The sequence below is a fragment of the Ctenocephalides felis genome, unplaced genomic scaffold (assembly GCF_003426905.1).
Source record: "Ctenocephalides felis isolate EL2017-DRISC unplaced genomic scaffold, ASM342690v1 CF-g0.4_SCAFFOLD_01170, whole genome shotgun sequence".
NCBI classification, from domain to species: Eukaryota; Metazoa; Arthropoda; class Insecta; order Siphonaptera; family Pulicidae; genus Ctenocephalides; species Ctenocephalides felis.
The window spans coordinates 37,372,358-37,394,127 of record NW_020537324.1 but is presented as its reverse complement, the minus strand read 5'-3'; the positions used below and the strand labels follow the sequence as shown (position 1 = coordinate 37,394,127).

General features: G+C 29.1%; 1 long non-coding RNA gene across 1 annotated transcript; it reads right to left on the bottom strand.

The window, feature by feature from the left end:
* Window positions 1–1,496: 1,496 nt before the first annotated feature.
* On the bottom strand, window positions 1,497–8,159 carry LOC113368268. The gene is made up of 3 exons (XR_003366375.1): window positions 8,091–8,159; window positions 7,870–7,991; window positions 1,497–1,685 (listed from the first exon to the last, which is right to left on the bottom strand). It is a non-coding gene; the product is annotated as an uncharacterized LOC113368268 (long non-coding RNA).
* Between the last annotated feature and the right edge of the window lie 13,611 nt (window positions 8,160–21,770).

The window sequence follows — 21,770 nt, the reverse complement described above, 5'->3', positions numbered from 1 at the left end:
AAACAAGTAAAATGTTTTTTGAATTATTCAAATCGGACGCTCCGTTCTCTTAAAAACTGCTTACCGTTTTTGGCACTTTTTGCCCATATCTTCGGAACGGCTAGGCCTGCCTTCGCCAAAAACTAATCAGCACGTCTTCTTATCAATACAAATCAAATGTTTTCTGAATTATTCAAATCGCTTCATCCGTGTTCTTGAAATCGTCCACGAAAATTTGTATCCGAACACACATACATACACCAACACACATACACATACATATACACACACATACATCCATTTTTTCTAAGATATGCCAAAATATTCAGAAACCTCTGAAACGTAAAGATATATAAAAATTTTGATTTTCGATTTTTTTGCGGTTACTATAACTTACCCTGCGGGAAGTTAAAAAAAATAGATTAAAAACTAAGTTGCTAAGAACAGTTAAAACAATTAATATTAATATTATTTATTGATTATTGATATTTTCATTTTTCGAATATTTCATTACGGTACGGGAAGCTTCAGCAATTTGGATAAAAGCACAATGTACCTCTACTTTATTAGATTTTACTTAATGTGATGATATATTTATAGCTTTATGTCGGTAATGGCCATTCATCTGTATTTTCGAATAAAAATGGATATCACTACTGCTGCAGACGCAAACTTTTACAGGGACATATTGTGATTGTCACGAAAGCAGGCGCTTGCCACAGACATTAACTATTCATTAAAAATAGTATGATTTTCTTTCACTTATTCATTTATCTTAGAAATATTGCCAAAATTTTAAAAATACTATAACAAATTTAAACCTAATTAGATATGCAGCAATTATATACATTTTAGTAGATTTCATATTTCATATGGATTTATTTTAGAAATAATACAATTAAAATATATATATATATATATATATATATCAGTGTTGTTAATTCGGGCAGAATGCAACTTAAAAACTGAAGCAATCTTTACTTCTCGATATCAGCATACAGTGAAATACAAATAAGAGATTTGCATCTTAGTAGCGCAATACTAAGAAAGTGATCATAAGTAATTTATTATAATTGCAACCATTGAATAATTAATAAATTTCGTGAATTCATCGGATTCATTTATCAATACCTTCGTTTAGCTTAATAATTTAATACCACTAGCTTAAAAACATGCTCAAATATAAGTCTTGCTGCTTCGATATTTCTGCTTGGTGTTATCCCGAATTAGCAAGCCTGTATGTATGTTTATATATATATATATATATATATATATATATATATATATATATGGGCTACATATGAATTATTAAATGCTTTTAATAGTAATTATTTCATGCTCTAAAAGAAAATTAGTAAATGCTATTGTTTACAATCAGTAAAATGCGACATTTTCTTGATTCAAGTATATATATATATATATATATATATATATATATATATTTACAAAATATTCATCTATTTTAAAAAAACGTACATTTAAAAATAAACATAAGTTCTTACAATATAAATTTATTATCTATCTATAGGCGATAAGTGTAAAAATATTCTAATTAATTAGGTCCGTACATTTCGCTGGATAGTTTTATATGTACTGGATTCTTCTTGGTTAAGTGAAACCTTCCATAGAATTTTATAAGTCTTTGGATTACAAATGACATCTACAAACTTCATCAGGTTGTTCACTTCCGACTATTCCCAAATTATCTGAAATTGGTTTATCAGGTTAGAATAATATATATATATATATATATATATATATATATATATATATATATAGTAACTAAACTCAATTTGGTTGCAATCATAATTTCTCATTCATATGTAAGCGTGAGATATATATATATATATATATATATATATATATATACGCGGACTGACAAATTTACTTCAATTTATAAATAGTTCAAGTTTATTTCGGGTACCATATGAAATATAACTCACCAATTAAAACAGATGATTGAAAGAGATATATAGATTTCATTGAATTGCTCAGAATCTATAATTATTTTTTGAAATATTTTTATTTTAATATCATTTAAATAGTTGCAGCTATTTTAATATTGATTTTTTCAATCTTAGAATTATTAATGATGAGTCCAATCAGAAACTAAATTTCATTTCAATGTTATAAGATATTTTAACAATTTTGTATACTATTTTAATTTTGAGTAATATTATACCTAAGTTTCATTTGATTTTCAGTTTTGAATCTAATTTTAGGAATATCCTATGTGATTGTATATCGTATTGGATTGTTATGGAAAAATAGGTTTAAGCGTTGGTTTATAGATGCTATATTGGTTTATAGATGCTAAAAAGCGGTACTATAACTTCTTAGCTATTTAATTGACATAGAAATTTTTAAAGTTAACGGTGTTTTAAACATGCCGAATATTCAATATGGAAATAAAATGTCATTATTAATAATGTCGCATAATGTCGCAAAAACTTGCGGATATGCAAATATAATAGAAAAATATAAATCCCATATAGCCATAATATAATAGTTACTAATTATAATTTCTAATTGTTCAGAAAGTTTTCGTATATTAAATTTTTTTAGATGCACCTGCGAAAGTTCTTGATTTTAATCGGAGAGATATTCAGAACTCTAATATTTAATAAAAAACTTTAATGGCATATACTCGTCTTTAATAAATTATGATGGCAAAATGTGGGCTTAATAATTTTTATGAATATATTTGATATTAAAAGGATTTTAAATAACAAAATTTGATTTAAATATGATGTCATTGCGCGCTGGTCTAAATTTTAGTGATCCAGTTAGAGCTTTACCAACACACACATAATATATATATATATATATATATATATATATTTTTTTGTTGATATATATATATATATATATATATACATATATATATATACATATATCTTATATATATATATACATATATATATATATATATATACATATATCTTATATATATATATATATATATATATATTTATATCTTATATATATATAAAATTTCAGTGTCACAAAGTTCGTTCCCGTACTCTTCCAAAACGGCTTTACCGATTTTCACCAAATTCATGCGTATTCAGTAGAACTGAGAATTGGTAACTATCTATTTTTCATGTGATAAGGTTTGCTAATCCCTAATTTTGTTGTTGTTATTTTTAGACGAAATTTTTTGTTTCTATTTTTATATAATGTGGCATTACAAATTACATTTAACCCATAATTTTCATTTTCTTATCACCAATCCCTATTCTTTTTAGTCATTTTAGCTATTCAATCATTTTTTATCCTGCTTTCAGTCATTGAATATTTTTGGCATAATTTTAGTTCAGATTTTTGAGCTTGAAAGAGCTTAAATTTTAGTTTAAAATACAATTTATCATTATTAAGGGTTGTTGAAGCCTAATACTTTTTTCAAGTTTTTTTATTTTAATGTTTTTTAAGCGGAATTCAAAAATACATACAACTCTTTTTACAGCAAAATACTAATTATTTATATTAAGCGTTGTCTGCCCCTAACATTTTTTTCAAATTTTGTGGGAAATGTTCTTTATTTTAATTTTCTATAAATTGAAACTGAAAAATACATAGAACTCTTTTTACTTCGAAAAACTATTTATTTTTATCAAGAGTTGTTCACCCCTTTTTTATATTTTGGAATCAACTTTCTTTTAATTTTAATTTGAACTATTATTTGACATCATTTTAGACAAGATTTTTTGAGTTTATACAAAAGCTTGAATGTTACTTTAAAGAACGATTAATTTTTAAAAGGTTGTCCAACCCTAACACTTCTTCTCAATTTTGAGGTCCTTTGTTTAATGAAAAATACATCCTTCCACCCATTTTTTTCTATTGTACAAATATTTCTCGATGCGAATAAACTGTACAAAGTTTATAAATGGTTTGCATAAAAGGCAATTTTTGCAACAATATAAAGAGATTGAATATTAACCCTTTCCACTTGGATGCCGCCTTTATGTAACAACGTTACATAGAAATCTATAGTAAAGCTGTAAAATTTTACACTCTCTCAATTTTATTCAAACTCAGTCAATGCGCTGGGTATGCCACATAACAATATAATTTAAAAATGAATAATTAGATTTTGCTTCGTAATTCAAAAATTAATAAATTTTTGAAAAGTGCGGTAATAATATATCAGGAGCTTGAAACTTTAAATGTGCCAATTCAATTGAAATATAATCAGTTCCAGATTAGGTTGCGCACTTGTTTTGGGCATTAGTACGACCCGTACGACTATTCATATACATTTTGTTAGCTGCCCCTTTCACTTATATTGCACATTTGCAATCAGTTAGTTATTTTTATACTAAAAATATTTTTTATGCCGAAACAACGTTTGCCGGATCAGCTAGTATATATATACATATATATATATATATATATATACATATATGTTTGTATGTGTGTGAGATAGAGAGAGCTATTTTCAATCGAATTGCATATGATTATTAGTATAGTATGTTCTTAGATCTAGTTATCAGAAGCAGGGGATCGAACAGAGTGTATATCTAGTAATATTTTTATTTTTTTATAATACAACACCAAGTGAGGAACGATGATTCCTAAAAGTCAATCACTACAGAATATATATATATATATATATATATATAAAATAATACGCAACTCTCGAATAAATTGCGAAGTAAAGTTAAATGTGGATGGTGCGACATACCATCTGTAAACATGAAGGCGGTTGAAAGCTGCTGTGGTTTTGGACAAGGTAAATCATAAAATTATTTTCAGAAGAGTTGCCAAGAAGATACCATGAACATTTAATGAGTGATATAACGGATCCAAGGATGTTCGATATATTTTAAGCTCCAAAATTTCAACTATAGATTTAACTTATAATATGTTACACAAATATTTTTTCTCTATCTCTTCCTTCATATTATATATCATTTTTAAACATAAAACGTAAATTTGTGTTAGTGGCTTGAATATGTAAATTATGATGTTATTATTAACTTCCCGTAGTGTAAGTTATAGTAATCGCAAAAAAGATCGAAAATGAATACTTTTATATATCTTTACGTTTCAGAGGTTTCTGAACATTTTGGCATACCTTAAAAAAATGGATGTATGCGTGTGTGTATATGTGTATGTGTGTATGTTTGTGCTTGTGTGTGTGTGCGGATACAAGTTTTTGTCGACGATTTTGGGAACACGGTTCAACAGATTTCAATTATTCAAAAAACATTCAATTGCTGTTGATAAGGAGACGTGCTGATTAGTTTTTAGGCATAGGCAGGTCAAGCCGTTTCGAAGATACTGGGCAAAAAGTGCCACAAACGGTAACTCAGTCTTTAAGAGAACGGAGCGTTCGATTTTAATAATTCAAAAAACATTTTACTTATATTGACGACATAAAGAACTAGTTAAATATTCATGAAGGCAGGTTTATCGGTTTCGGAGATCCAGCGAAAAATGTAAAAAAATACCATTTGGCGGTCAAAAATGATCATTAGACATATGCACATCATATTATCAGATGTTTTAACAATAAGTATAAATTTTGTTTACATTCCTATGGGTTCTGTACCAATGTTTATCCGTTAGACGACGACGCGGCGCTTACGCGCTTCTATATTTCTTCTCTATGCAGTTAAAGCAGTACGATTGCTTTTAAAAAAAGTTCAGAATTTCCAAAATATTTTAAATTAAAGAAAACATTTTTTTTCAAAAAGCCTTTTTTTTCTAAAAAAGTAAAGTTTGGCGAAAATTTATAGTTTCTCAAAAATCTCATTTTTTTCAAAGTAATTTTTATTAAAAAATGTTAATCTTTTTTAAAAAAATGTTTGGTGCGGGAAGTTCCAGCAATTTGCCTTAAGGCACGATGCCATGTGACCCACTTGTTTGAATCATCTTTATTTGGCGGTGGTTTTCGATATAAATAGATTGTGGAATGTAGTAAATTAATGAATTGTTGTGAGAACTTGATTTTTTACTCAAATATCATATTCATTATATTTTGTGCAATACAAATTCCGAATTAATGAAAAAAATGATATGTGCTGATAAAGCTTTGTCATCATAAAATTTTTAAATCAATATCAATTAATGATTTTAAACTATTCTCAATTATATTACAAAATTGGTTCACGAATTTTTGTGAAAACTTTACGAGTGCTTATTATGATTTTTCAAATAAGTTTTGAGAAATCTTCCACGAAGGTTTAAATTTTGGCATTCACGCTCGCACTCACACATAATTCTTTTCAATTTCAGAATAATTAGATACGCCGAAGAAGCATAAAATTAGCAATTCGGATTTTCTGGTGAAAACATAACCTTTTTCTCGGCGTAGTTATTAAAATCTTCTGGTGCGTCTAAGAAGAGATTATGGTATGCAACACATTAGATTCACATTCTAATCTTTTTTTCTATTTCTGTCAGTGGAAAAAATCATATCTACTACGTTCCATACGCATAACATTCAAATCATATTTGAATTTTATTCTGCACTTAGTTCATCAGTAACTTCCCGTAGGTCCAGAAATCGAAAATACATTTTTTTGCATACTTTTACGTTTTAGAACTATCTGAACATTTTGACATACTTCAGAAAAAATAATGTACTTATGTGTGTATGCGTATGTATGGATACAATTTTTATTATACGCTTTTGGGAGCACAGATCAACTGATTTGAAATATTCAAGAATAAATCAATTGCAAAAGTCGGTTTAGCCATTTCGAAGATATGAAGCAAAAAATGCAGAAAATGAAAATTCAGTTTTTCAGAGAACAGAGCATCCAATTTGAATGATTCGGAAAACATTCAATTTTTAATTATGAGAATACGTGGTGATTAGTTTTTTGTACGTTTCGGAGATAAGAGGCTAAACGTGTAAAAGATGGCAGTATTTGAGAGAACAAAGCTTCCAAATTGATTTAAAATGATTTGAAAAACAGTTTTTTTGTGTAAAAACAAATAGTTTAAGATGGCAAAAACTTTCAAAAATATTTTGTTTTAATTCCAATTTTATTTTAAATATCAAAAATGGTTCGGATATTAATTTTAATTTTAGCAAAAATTATGAAACTCGTCGTCCAATTTGCTCTTATATTTTGTTTATAAAATATGAATGATGAAAGTTACAATATTTATAATAATCTATTTGAAATCATTTAATATTCCTCGACTATTTCACTAAGGTACTGAAAGTTCCAGCAATTTGCCTTAAGGTGCGATGCCATAAACCACTAGTTTTATTTTATTCTCTTTCACTTCAACTTCACGATTTTATTAACGTAATCCTTTAATAATATAATTAACAATATTTTTTTCAACTTCGTATTCAATATTTTTCAAAATAAATTAAATAATAATATATTTTTAGAAAAAATTCACTAAACAAAATATTTTAAATTATTCCTTCGACCAACTTCTATTGTAAATATGGAATGAGAATTCAGAACCATTTTCTTGTAAATCATTAATTAATTTTATTCAGCAATGTTTTAAGCTTTTCTATTTTAGTTGCTATAATTCGTACTCATGGTAATGATTATTTTAAAAGATTTAATATAATACAATGTTAAAATTTTTAATAATAATATTTTTTATAATCCGTATTATTTTATTAAAAGATTGTTATTGATTGGTTTAAACAATATTATTTATAATATTATTTATTTATATAATTTTAGGAATAAAAAGAATAATAATTATTAATATGAGATTAAATTTTGGTTTTGATATTATATCTTATAGATTAAATGTATTGAGTATTGAATTTGAATTATTATTTTAATATTAATAGCTTCAATTTTAATTTATAAAAATAATTATAATTTAAAGTCATTTTTATTATTATTAGTTTTTTTATTATTATAATAATTTTTAACTTTTAGTTAAAATATGAATAGTTACCTTATTTAATTTATCCCTGCGTACAATAACCATAGCGCCAATAATAATATTATAAGGATGGCATATGTTGTCATCAAGTTTCTTGCTTCGCTGTTGGGCATTTTGAATATTTTTGGGATAATCTAGATGATCATATAATAATATTTTGAATTTTGTTTATTTCATCTAGTATAAATATTATAGTTTATTATTATTATAGTTAAAAAATTTGCTATAAATACCTGTTAGATTGAAATATTTAAGCCTGCTCCAAAGCTCGGGAGGTTATTTCTTGTGAAAATCTAGAGGTGAACTGCGTGTGCAGTCCTTTATACATTCTCCATAAAGTTTTACTGAGACTCTACAGAAGCGCCAAACAATTTCAAAGTCATGAATTTTTTCGTTTTTTTTTAATATATATCTTTGTATAATATATGTTTTAGCAGATTTGAAAAAATATGAGTTTTTGTATAGCAGTATAATTTGTAAGGTTTTTGTTTAGAAATTAATTTTTACTTGCATCTAGAAGAATATCTAAAATTTTAATTTATTTTGAATTTTAAATTATTAATTATATATTATTCAAAAATATTGTTTTATATAATGTTGAACTGAAAATATTATCGTTTTTGAATATTTGTGCTCTTTGCTCTTTCTACTTTTTACCAATATTAATACGATATTGTATCACCTTTGCATTTATTGTTACGTATTTGAGAAACCTAAAATTTGCATGTCTTGGACGTATTTTTGCAGCATGTTAGAATATTCATGTCCTAATATGCATCAAAACACTTTTTAAACATGCAAATTTGCCCAAATTTCACGTTTTCTCAAATACGTAATAATATATGAAATGTATATTAAAAAGTTGGTATAGTGTAAGATCCATCACGAATATGTCAAAAATAAGTTAGGGATTTTTTAACAACAATATTTAAAAGTAGAAGGAAAAACATGTGTACTCAGTCATCGCTCTCAATTCAAGCTATGATAAACGATCATGTTTGGAAATATTTTCTTTTATTGTTAGGTTTCTTTTTGTTTATGAGTGCACTGTTGTTTATTTTACAAGGTCTTAATACGTTATTTGATTATTTTATAAGATGTATTGTTAATTTTCAGTTATATTCAACTGATGTTTCTATATAATTGTATATGGGCAGAGTAAAAAGGACCATCTGAACCTCTGTCCAGAAAAGACGCAAACAATAAAAATAGTAAATAAAATAAGAGTAATTCTACAAGAGATTAAATTGATTTAATAGTTATTGCAAATCCGCTGGTGAATATTTCTAACGAAATACCAATTCTTTTTTTTTGTGTCTATGAAGTTTATATTTTGCATAGATTGAATTTTCTACATATTATTTTATAAATCACTTTAAAATTAAAATTAAGACATTGCATTAAAATGAAAAAGGACAGATGTCAAATTTTATAAAAATCGAGAATAGGCACATTTCTATAATTGGGAATTAACTGGGAATTTTGTTGAGCTTTGTACCATAGTTATTGTTTGGTTGATACGTGTTTTATTTGGTTGTTCGTGATGAAGTTTATTTGATTTGGTGTAAAATTACTCAAAATCAAATTAAACGTTTGTACTCTGCCCTACTTGAGAATATTTATTGTTTATCTGAACCAGTTGAACTAATTAACATCCCGAAGGAGAAGTTTATGTTTTCATAAAAAAATCCGATTCGCTAATTTTATGTTTTCTCGGCGTTTCAAGCCATTCTGAATCGAATGAGACCAAATTTGGATAAAGTATGTGTGTGTGTATGTGAACAGATTTTTTGCCGTAAATCGACGTTTTCTCAAAAACGGCTGGATCAATTTCAAAAATTTGAAAGCCATTCGATGTATCTCGATTAGGACTAGCGTTCATCAACTTTGCGCGACGATCAGCCAAGCCGTTTCTTTGTAAATAGCAGAAAAGTGAAAAAAAATTTGTCCACGTTTTAGCTCGCAGCCTGGTAAGACTTAGCCTTGGACCTTGGAGTTCCGGGTTTGATATCCTCTTTGTTCAGCTTGATATCAAGCAGAAGTGATATATTGTACACGAGTAATCTACTGGGTTGTCTTCTAATAGCCATCATTGTCATCTTTTGATAGCAATAATTAAGTAAACAAAACAAGTACTGAATGCCTTCATATAATAATAGACAGTTTGTAATTCAAATATATTTAAAAAAAATATAAGTTGATCAATTTGAGCGAGTTTAAAACCCCCGTCGCTGACCATCCCAACTGAGTATATTTGTTATTTTTGTGGATCTGTTTATTTTTATCGTTTCTGACACATTTATCAATGGATAAAGACTTTTGCTTTCGGGCCGCCATTCAAAACAAGTAACTACGCCAAATATCTTGCGAGTAAACAACCATTACCTTTTATAATTTCATCATTGCAATAAATATGGATAAATATTGAGACAATTAATAGAATACGTAATTATTTAAAAAATGTTATTGGTTATAGACGTCTGATAAAATGAATCTACTTATTGTAAAAGCAGTATCCGAAAAAATGAAAGTTGTTTAGTATACAAGCATATTTTTTAATTAAATTAAAATACAGATCTCGTGCTTGATCTTCATCTCAAGTGCTTGCAAATTGTGTGAAGTTTGAATATCCACACCCTTTCACCTTTATTCATGATGAAAGGCAATTTGTTTTCTGGTATTATTTCGGTGTGAGCAGTGGCGTACCTAGAACTTTTGCCGCCCGGGGCGGTCTTCAGATTGCCGCCCTTTCAATTATAAGTCAGTCAAATAGTAGTTTTCATAAATTAATACAAATAAACTAGTGGTGCATGGCATCGTGCCTTAAGGCAAATTGCTGGCACTTCTCGTACCGAAACATGAAATTTTTGAAAAAGATTAAAAATTTTTTGAAATCTGAAAAAAATATATTTTTGAGAATTTCGAAAATTTTGAAAAAAATGGCTTTTTTTGAAATTTTTTTTTTTTATATTTTGAAATTTTTTGAAAATTTGTAACTTTTTTTCAAATCAATTGCGCTGCGCAGCTGTTTTGGAGACGAAATATCTAAGCGAAACGGCTAGACATTGATACGGAACCCATAGAAATGTAAATTAAATTTGTGCTTATTATTAAAATCTCTAGAAAATATCAGATAATTTGACGTGGATATATCTAATGATCATTTTGGACCGCCAAATATGTCATTTTTTTACTTTTTCTTATTGATTCTCCGTAATCGCTAGACCTCTAGACCTGTCATCCCAAAAATAGTTCTTTATTTAGTCAATACAAATAAAATGTTTTTTGAATTACTTAAAATGGACTCTTCGTTTTCTCAAGAACTAAATTACAATTTTTGGCTTTTTTGCCCCGTATCTTTGGAACGGCTGGACCCGTTTTGCCAAAAACTAATTAGCACGTTTTATCAGTACGAATCGAATGTTTTGTTCAAATAGGTTGATGCGGGTTCCTACAATCATCGACAAAAGTTTGTATCTAAACACACACACATCCATTTTTTCTAAGATATGCCAAAATTCAGTAACCTCTGAAACGTAAAGATATATAAAAATTTTCACTTTCGACATTTTTGCGATTACTATATATAACTTACCCTACGGAAGTTAAAAAAATATTAAGTTATTTAATCAATATTAATTTATACACAGAGTATTTTTTTTCAGACATATTTATATGCACTCGTCAACATATTTATATAATGCCCTAAGGCTTTGCAGACCTAGCAGACCGCGCCTTCCGCCAGCCCTGATTTTCAAAAGAAAAATTGATGATTTAAAAAAATATTGATAAATCACTTCAAAGTAATCATATAAACTTTTCAAAAGAAATGACATTTATAAGCTGAATAATAGAAAAAATCGCTGAAAAAAATCGTAAAGATGCTTATACGAATTCAACGAATTTTAATGAATACAATAAAATAAAATTATTAACCTGTTCTTAAATTAGAATTCAAAATTTACACAAATATACATTTATATACACCGAGGAATAAAATTCTAAATCATATGGTTAATCATAATTTATATAAATCAAATATTGATAATAATAAAAATCATAATGATCATTTATAATTCAAGAAAGAAAACTAGTTGGTACTGGTATTTTGCCTTGAGGCAAGTTACATGAACTTCCCGAAATGTGTAAATATTCGTCTTAATCAATGAAAAATAAATTAATTTATGAGTGATTAAAAGTATTCCGAGTGGATTTATTACACATCATTGCAAACGAACGAACAAACACGTTAACTAGGAGTATTTTCCAAGATCAAATTTTTAAAAATCAATAATTTTAATTAATCAATAATTATAATTGAACCAGTTTCCGTAGGACTTTAATGGTTTACTATGTTCAAGACCAAGTACACTATCGTTATACCAACTAAATCATCTAATTTTATTTTTAACAGACGTCAAAAAACATTTTCTCTAACTTTGATAAATTTTTAAAATTACTTGTCGTAAGGCCGTAATAATTCAGTAAGTTCTATAAGGCAATGATATACATCGCCAAAGAAAGTTTCATAAAAATCGGCTTAAATTTTTTTTCAACAGTTCATTAGAAGAAAACGGCTCGGTAGATTTTCACCTAAAACTGATCAGTATCAATCCCAACTAATATCTTTCGAACAGTTTTTAATTTTTTGAAATTGGTTCGGTAGTATGAGCTTAAATGTGGACGAAAGGTTTAACACTTCTTTCCAAATTACAAAGTAACGGCTCGGACGATCGTCGCACAAAACTGAGAAACGATATGCCTCATCGAGATACATCAAATGGTTTTCAAATTTCTGAAATCGGTTCAGGCGTTTTTGAGAAAACGTCGATCAAAGGTCTAACTTTGACAAATGCCAAAAAGACCATACTAATTTTTGCAAACTTTGACGAATTTTTAAAGCTAAACCAGTTGTCGTAGGACCGTAATATTTTAGTATGATCTAGAAGACTATGGTATCTAATATGGTGTCTAATATAACTCAATTGAAAATTGCAGGCTAAAACGTAGACGAAAAATTTTTCACTTTTCTGCGATTTATAAAGAAACAGCTTGGCCGATCGTCGCACAAAACTGACAAAAATAATAGTCCTCATCGAGATACATCGAGTGGCTTTTAAATTTTTGAAATCGGTCTAGCCGTTTTTGAAAAAACGACAATTTACGACAAAAAATCTGTTCACATACACACACATACTTTTTCCAAATTTGGGCTCATTCGATTCAGAATGGCTTGAAATGTCGAAAATAATAAATAAAATAAAAATAAAATTAGCGATTCGGATTTTTTGATGAAAACATAAACTTCTCCTTGGGGAAGTTAACTAGTGGTGTATGGCATTGTAAGTTAAGGCAAATTGCTGGAACTTTCCGTACTGTAATGATATATTCGAGGAAAATTAAATGTTTTCAAATATATAATTATAAATACTGTAACTTATATATGTTTACAGAAAAGTAAATAAACAAAACTCAATCAATCAAATTTGAAATAAAGGGCATTTTCTAGTATTTATAAGAAATATATAAACTGAATTATAAAGTTAAAGCATTTGAACTTTAGGTAGAATTCAAAATAAAATCCACGTAGAAAGTTTTTTGAATCATTCAAATCGGATGCTTAGTTCTCTCAAAAACAGATATTTTTTGCACATTTTGCTTGGTATCTCTGCCTTTGCGAAACATTAATCACCACTTCTCCTCATCATTACAAATTGAAGTTTTTTGCATCAATCAAATCGGATGTTTCATTCTCTCAAAAAGTCGATTTCTATTTTCTGTACCATCAAATCGGTTGATCGGGGCGCCCGAAAACGTGAACGAAAAAATGCGGACACACAAAACACACACACTTCCATTTTTTCTGGTATGCCAAAATGTTCAGAAACCTTCAAAACGTGAAGAAATGTAAAAAATTTCATTTTAGATTGTCGGTCCATTACTATAACTTACCCTATGGAAGTTAATAAATATAAAATGAATAAGTTGCTTTTTACAACTATGTATAAATAAATTAAAAAATGCCGCCCCAAAATAAGTGCCGCCCGGGGCGGACCGCCCCCACCGCCCCCCCCTAGGTACGCCACTGGGTGTGAGACAACCTAAGATCAAGTAGGAGCCATGTCAGTTTTCACTTGAAAACACAGGTCTATATTCCATTTTAAATAAAAACAGCCTTACAACTACTGAGAGGCCCTCTAAAGAACTAGATTATAAGACATTATGTAGCAATTGCCGTTAAAAAACTAGTTGTTGGTATCGTTTTGCCTGTGGTTGCATTAATTTACTGATATGTGTAAATAATCGATTTAATAATAAACAATTGAGGTGTAGTTATTTAAATTAAAAAACTGCTTATTTCAAAATTATAAACTTTTACTTAATCATATTAATTATATTTAATTTATTTAACACATTACATTTCACTTTGTGTTCTAAAAATGATCCTTTTAGATATGTTTATATATATATATATATATATATATATATATATATATATATATAAAAATACAAATTGAACAAGACCTATATTCAACAAGACCTATTATTTCAAACTTCAACAAATTTTTATAACAAAATCACTTTCGTAGGCGTATATAATTTTAGAAGGTTGGTTAACAAAATTACTAATTTCTTTAAGAAATAATAACAAAAGAGTGACCTGGCCAATCTTTACCGACAATTAACAATACCCAAAATATATCTTTCGAACAGTTTTTGAATTGTTTAATTCTGTTTAGGATTTTTGACCAAATCGATTTTTAGTTAATTATGATGAAAAGTCATGTCTACCTAACTCATCGAGTTTTATTAAATGGATTTTAAATTTTTGAAATCGGTGCAAGTAGTTTTGAGAAAATGTCGATCAAATACACTTTTCTAATTTTGGTGTAAAACAATTTAGAATTACGTGAGGTGGTGATTACACCTAAAATCTGATTTTCTGGCAAAAACTAAGCTTTTCATTCGGGAAGTTAAATGATGTAATCTCGTATATTCATGCGCTTGGAGTCATATGGTTTTTATGTTAATATGTGCAATAGATTTGAGAAAGAACATTAGGATGAATAATAGTATTGTTATTATAATACTGTCAAAACAATAGATTGTGATACAGGCGTCAAGCTTCTAGAAATACATAGCGTCGTTCTAAAAATACTTTTTAATATGAAAACAATAAGGTAAACACATGATTTTTAGCTAAAGTAAATTTAGCTCCATGACGTTGTAAATGCTTGTTATTAGCAATGAACGTGATGAATATTTTGGCATCTGTTTTGAAGTTTCTACATTGTTCTGTGAATAATGAAATATTATATCACGGTTATGTAAAAGAGAAGATAGCATAACAATTTAATGACCCAAACAATTCAAGGATTATGTCGAGGATATTTAAGCTAGACATGTGTTATTGAAAGCCAAGAAAAAATAATAATTTAAAGCTTCAGATCAAAATAATACATTGATTATTGTATACCTATTAAAATATAAAAGCACTGATTTTATAAAAAAAGACAGTGGGTGGAGTTCTACCGCGCTGAAGAAATTATATTCTTTTGAAATTGTTGGGTATTAGGAAGTATTAGAAACTGCATAAATTGGTTTTATATTTTGTTGCATAAATTGAAAATGCATTGAAGATAATTCGATAGTTTTTCTCAGAACATTTTATTTTGTTATGATTTATTTTTGTTAATCAAGACTTTAATATCTTATTTACAAAATGGATATGTGCAAAAAAAGAAATGATACACAAAAGAATACAATTGAGTATAAAATAAAAAGTTTAAATGAAATGGAATAAAAACAGTAATACAAAAATAATAATACAAATAAACTCTGACCTGATGATGTATGCCGCGTACTAACTCAGGGCGCGAGCAGAAATTGGGCTAGGTGTTAGAACATATAGTAAGATTCTGCCTAGAACTTTATAATCAATATTTGAAGATTCAAATCTTGCTTAAACTAAAATGGATCACCTGTTGTGCTTTTTCCTAGCTCCATATTCACGATGATATTCTGCGAGTGTTATCATTGTAAAACCAACCATAAATAAATATCATTTCTTGTCGAAGGCCTATCAGCTATTAGTATATTAAAAGAAGGCCTAACAGTTTCTGTTGGTGAACTGTATTTGACTCGTGAATGGTAGTAAATTCTCACATTGAACCTGATGGAATTACTATTGCTAGCAAATCTATAATTTCATGTACAGTATACCTCGCTTTACGCGGCAAGTGCGTACCGTGCAGTATGGGATCCGTGCTATAAGAAACTCGCATTTAACATACAATTCAGGCTAATTTGTAGTGCGTTCTATGGAACCTTACATAGTGCAGTATGGGAACCGCGCTATGAGGGACTCAGAGTTGGTACAAATCGCACCATTTTTATCGCTCTGTATGGAGACCAAGAAATACAACTTTAAGTAGGAGTACTTAAATATATAATATAATAAATACTTAATTGGCGCGACGCAGTAGTCAGCTCAAACGTGTTCTTTGGCAGCTATTATATAATCAGGCATGTCTAAAGGATATAAGTCGATAACAAAATTTACATCAATACCGTTTTGCACAACGAACTTATGGGCTGTTGACCAAATACCATGTAATAAGAAGTCCATGTAGTCGGAGGGATGTCGGATTTTTAGCTCCGTGTAGTATGGGAACCGTGTACACACAGTGCCGTGTAAAGCGAGGGCCTACTGTATAGCTTTTTAACGTGCTCGGTACTCTGTTGTATTGTGCGGCCTTGTTATTATGCGACATCACTAATTTTGCGACATTAAACGTAGAAGAATCAGAAGGATTAATGACATGGAAAATTATTTGTATTAATAATATATGTATAGGCGCCATACATAATTTAATAAAAAAAAACAACACTCATAGGATATTCACAAGGGACCTACCTTGAAAAAACCTAAAATCCGTAGCCGTATTGTTCATGTTATTGTTTTAAATTATTTTTTTTTAACCACTAAGTATGATAAGTATTATTATTTAAAATGACAAAAAGTGCAAAAATGTTTTTGCTGTTTTCCGCTACATATCTATTCTGTTAAGCAAATCCGCTGCACCTCTACTGCTTGGCTACAACAACAATTGCATGTCGCAATTAGAAGTATAACTTAAAAATTTCTTGAAAATCATAAGTCATACATATACTAGACTCAGGGTCGTAGCTACAGTCGTATCAGCCGTATCAATTATAGGGGGCTACAGATCTAGGGTGGGGGAGGGTTAAAGGAGCGTAAACAAATATTGATTAGAACTCTGAAGCCAAACAATGATTTTTTAAAAAAATTAAAAACTTTGACATAGTTGGCATTTTCGTTTGTTTTTCAAAATACTACAATTTCAACTTTTGAGCCAACGTTTCAAGATAATTTGTATTCTGCGGCGCAATACACATTTCAAAAAGATTTTAACACTTTATAACACTTTTAGTACACGATGTCAATAATATTTTGCGAATGTGAGAATAGGCAATTATATATTTGTTTTTAAACTTTGCTGATAATAAAGCCCGTGCTTCAGAGTAATTAGTAGCGATATAAGGCTATATTAGTAGAGCTTTTCCACATCCGATCAGTTAATATTCTTGTGGATTGTAGATATAAACAAATCTATAAAACTAATCCAGCTTTTACATTCTTCATCGAAAATTGGAATTTGGAATTTTTATAGCTGTATTTATAACATAAATACATTTGTTTAATAATGGTCAGACTTCTTGACACGTTGTGCTATTTTCTAAATTACTTAATAGGACTTATTTAATATAAAATATTTTTGATAGATAAGTGCAAATATTATATTTAACAGGAGTTGAGCAATGCAAGCAGAGTATTTCAAAGGATATAATTTTATAATTCACTAATTAATCAACAATTCTAATTTTGTATCATTAAAATTGGAGTCTTGTTCAAACACGCAAAGAAAAAAAAGTTTGAAAGCAAAGAATCATTAAAAAAGGCGAAACCGGCCGTAAGTTAGCTGATAGGTATGGTGTCGGTATATCCACTATAAGCGATAATAAAAAGAATGCCGATTCAATTTTGTCGTACACTAGTTAGATAGTGAAGAGGGGAGTGAAAATCGGAAAATGATGAGATCGAAAAATGAACTCTTAGAAGAAGCTCTATATTGTTGGTTTTTACAAAAACGATCAACTGTACACTGATTATCTAGACCTTTGTTAGACTGTAAAGGCATTACAGTTAAATGAAAAATTAGGCGGCGATGAATCGTTTGTGGCAAGTAGTGGATTGATTTTTATTGATATCCATGTATGTTTGTTATTTGCGATAAACAAAACATTACTCTTCATAATTTGGAATATCCGGATTTTCGATTATCCGGATGCCTATCGACAACAATTAGTCCGGATAATCGAGGTTCTACTGTATATTTTAAGAATATTTAAGAATATTTTAAATTTTAAATTACATATTATTTGCACAAATAAATTAGTGCAAAAAGAGTGTTGTTTGTTCATATTTCTAAATTAATATATGTATAAATATATATATATATATATATATGTATGTATATATATATATATATATATATATATATATATAATATTTATGCGCATGATATAACCAAATGATCGACGCTTTTGGCACACGCCAGTTCTATTTTTTAAAAATAATTTTAGAAATCTAATAGCACCTCAAAAGCAAAATATTGGACGAAGCGTGAAACAAGATACTGGAACATCAGGAACAAGGTAATTGCGTTTCAACGTTTCAGGCAAATCGGCCTTCACAAAAAAGAACACAACCCAAGCTGAGTTCCTACTTGCGAAAGTGAATGAAAAGTATCTATAGAGTTTCAAAATATTGTACAGTGAACTAGTGGGGCGCATGGCATCGTGCCTTAAGGCAATTTGCTGGAACTTTCCGTACCAAAAACTATTTTTTTTTTAAAAAGATTAACATTTTTGAAAAAAATTTACTCTAAAAAAATTAGATTTAAATTATGATTAGACAAAAATTTACTTTTTTTTGAAAACAAAAAGACTTTTTGAAGAAAAATTTATTTTGAAATATTTTGCAAATTCTGAACTTTTTATCAAAGCAATCGAAGCGCGTAAGCGCCGCGCCGCCGTCTAACGGATAAACATTGGTACGGAACCCATAGGAATGTTAACAAAATTTATACTTATTGTTAAAATCTCAATAAAATATCTGATAATTTGATGTGCATATATGTCTAATGATCATTTTTGACCGCCAGAAGGCATTTTTTTTTCTTTTTTTACTAGATCTCCGTAACCGCTAGATCTGCCTTCATGATAGTGTGATCAGTTTTTTATCTTGTTAATACAAGTAAAATGTTTTTTGAATTATTCAAATCGGATGCTCCGTTCTCTTCAAAACTGAGTTACCGTTTTTGGCACTTTTTGCCGTATATCTTCGGAACGGCTAGACCTGCTTTGCCAAAAACTAATCATTTCAAGTTGATTTGAATTATTCAAATCGCTTTATCCGTGTTCCCAAAATCGTCGACGAAAATTTGTATCCGAACACACACGCGCACACATACACACACATACATCCATTTTTTCTAAAGTATGCCAAAATAAATATTACAATATTAATAAAATATTATTAAATATTAAACTTTCATTTTTTTGCGATTACTATAACTTGCTCTACGGGAAGTTAATAATAGAGAAGGTAAATTATACAAAGTCATTACTGAGGAAGTAATGTGATGAATGGAGGATGATGTACTGAAGATTATTATAAAACGGTAAGAAAACTGGATCCAAACCATATTGCAAAAGTGTGCACTTTGTAACTAGAGAAAAAACAGAATTACTAAGAACACCAGGAAGGAAAACTAAACGACTGGACTAATCTCTATTCAAAATGTAATATGTGGTTAAGTAAATTTGAAACAGGTTTCGATAAACAATTCTATTCAAAACAAATTCTTTTCATTTAAAATGACATATTTAGGGTGAAGTCCTTGAGTGCCGGACACTTAAGGTTATTTATAAATAAATCAAAAAATATTTTACGAAATGTTAATTAAATTATGACTTATGTTAGATAACAAAGTTAGAAATCAAACTAAAATTACAAAAACGCAACCTTTGCTAAAAAATAATTAATAATATCAATAGTATCAATCAAAATTTAGTAACAAAAAATATGATTTTACAAAGTGCCACCTAGTACCGGATATTGCAAAATAACCAATATTGAACACATAGGTAGCCATTTTCATACTCTGGAGTGTCTGCACATGTGTGTTTGGCGAATATTCTTAGATAAAGAAAAATCACTATTCATCCACCCTTTTGGCTGGGCCTCACCGATGCTCTCAGCTGGAGCATTCATCATAAGATTTTCATTCTTTGACTAGGAAATACGAAAAATGGGGGTATGTAGTGACCGTTAGCACTCATACAGAACAAAATTAAATAATTAGAATAAATTACGTGAATTCTCACAAGAAATATCAATATGTTTACTGTCCGGCGATAAGGGACGACCTAGTGTCCGGTGCTAAAGGACAGGCATGTTCGTTCATTTGGTGGTACCCACTAAAATTGTTTAAAATATCTAATAATGTTTTACCATTTTACGGATAACAATCAAGTACTACATTTATTATTGAATGCCACTCAAATGTAAATGCATAAATATACTAGAATTACTTTCATTGATATTTAGGTGATGCCGTGATTTTGTGCTAAGGGTTGCTCCTGCCGTGGCCGTATGCGTCACAGGTGAGTCTTGGTGCGTGATCCTGCACCTGTGTGCCCCCCGCGCCCCTTTCACTTGTATTTTGATATAAAAAGATTTATACTCGCTTAAATAATACGTTGTAAATAGAGTGACCGGAATTAGGTGCCGTCCGGCGTTACGGGACTTTCCCATATATATTTTTTTAATTATTGCACCAATGCAACAAAATTGAATCACTCATTTGTAATTTGAATAAATTATTAACTTCCCGAAGGAGAAGTTTATGTTTTCATCAAAAAATCCGATTCGCTAATTTTATGTTTTCTCGACGTTTCAAGCCATTCGGAATCGAATGAGACCAAATTTGGAAAAAGTATGTGTGTGTGTGTGTGTGTGTGTGTGTGTGTGTATGTGAACAGATTTTTTGCCGTAAATCGACGTTTTCTCGAAAACGGCTGGGTCGATTTCAAAAATTTAAAAGCCATTCGATGTATCTCGACGAGAACTATTGTTTGTCAGTTTTGTGCGACGATCGGCCAAGCCGTTTCTTTATAAATGGTAGAAAAGTGAAAAATTTTTCGTCTACGTTTTAGCCCGCAATTCTGAAAATTCAAAAACCGTTCGAAAGATATTGGTTGGGAATCGTGCTGATTAGTTTTTGGTAGAGATCGGCCGGGCCGCTTTCTTGTAATAAAGTTTTTAAAAAAAAACTTTCGACGATTTTTATGATTATTTTTTTGACGATAGATACCATAGTCTTCTAGATCATACTAAAATATTACGGCCCTACGACAACTGATTCAGCTTTAAAAATTCGTCAAAGTTTGCAAAAATCAGTATGGTCTTTTTGGCATTTGTCAAAATTAGACTTTTGATCGACGTTTTCTCAAAAACGCCTGAACCGATTTTAGAAATTTAAAAGCCATTTGATGTATTTCGGTGAGGACTATCGTTTGTCAGTTTTGTGCAACGATCTGACAAGCCGCTTCTTTGTTATTCGAAAAAACTTTTCGTCCACATTTAAGCTCATCCTACCGAACCGATTTAAAAAAATCAAAAACTGTTCGAAAGACATTAGTTGGGGATGATACTGATTAATTTTAGGTGAAAATCTACCGAGCCGTTTGCTTGTAATTAACTGTTGAAAAAAAGTGTTAAATTTTCGACGACATTTAAGCTCATCCTACCGAACCGATTTTAA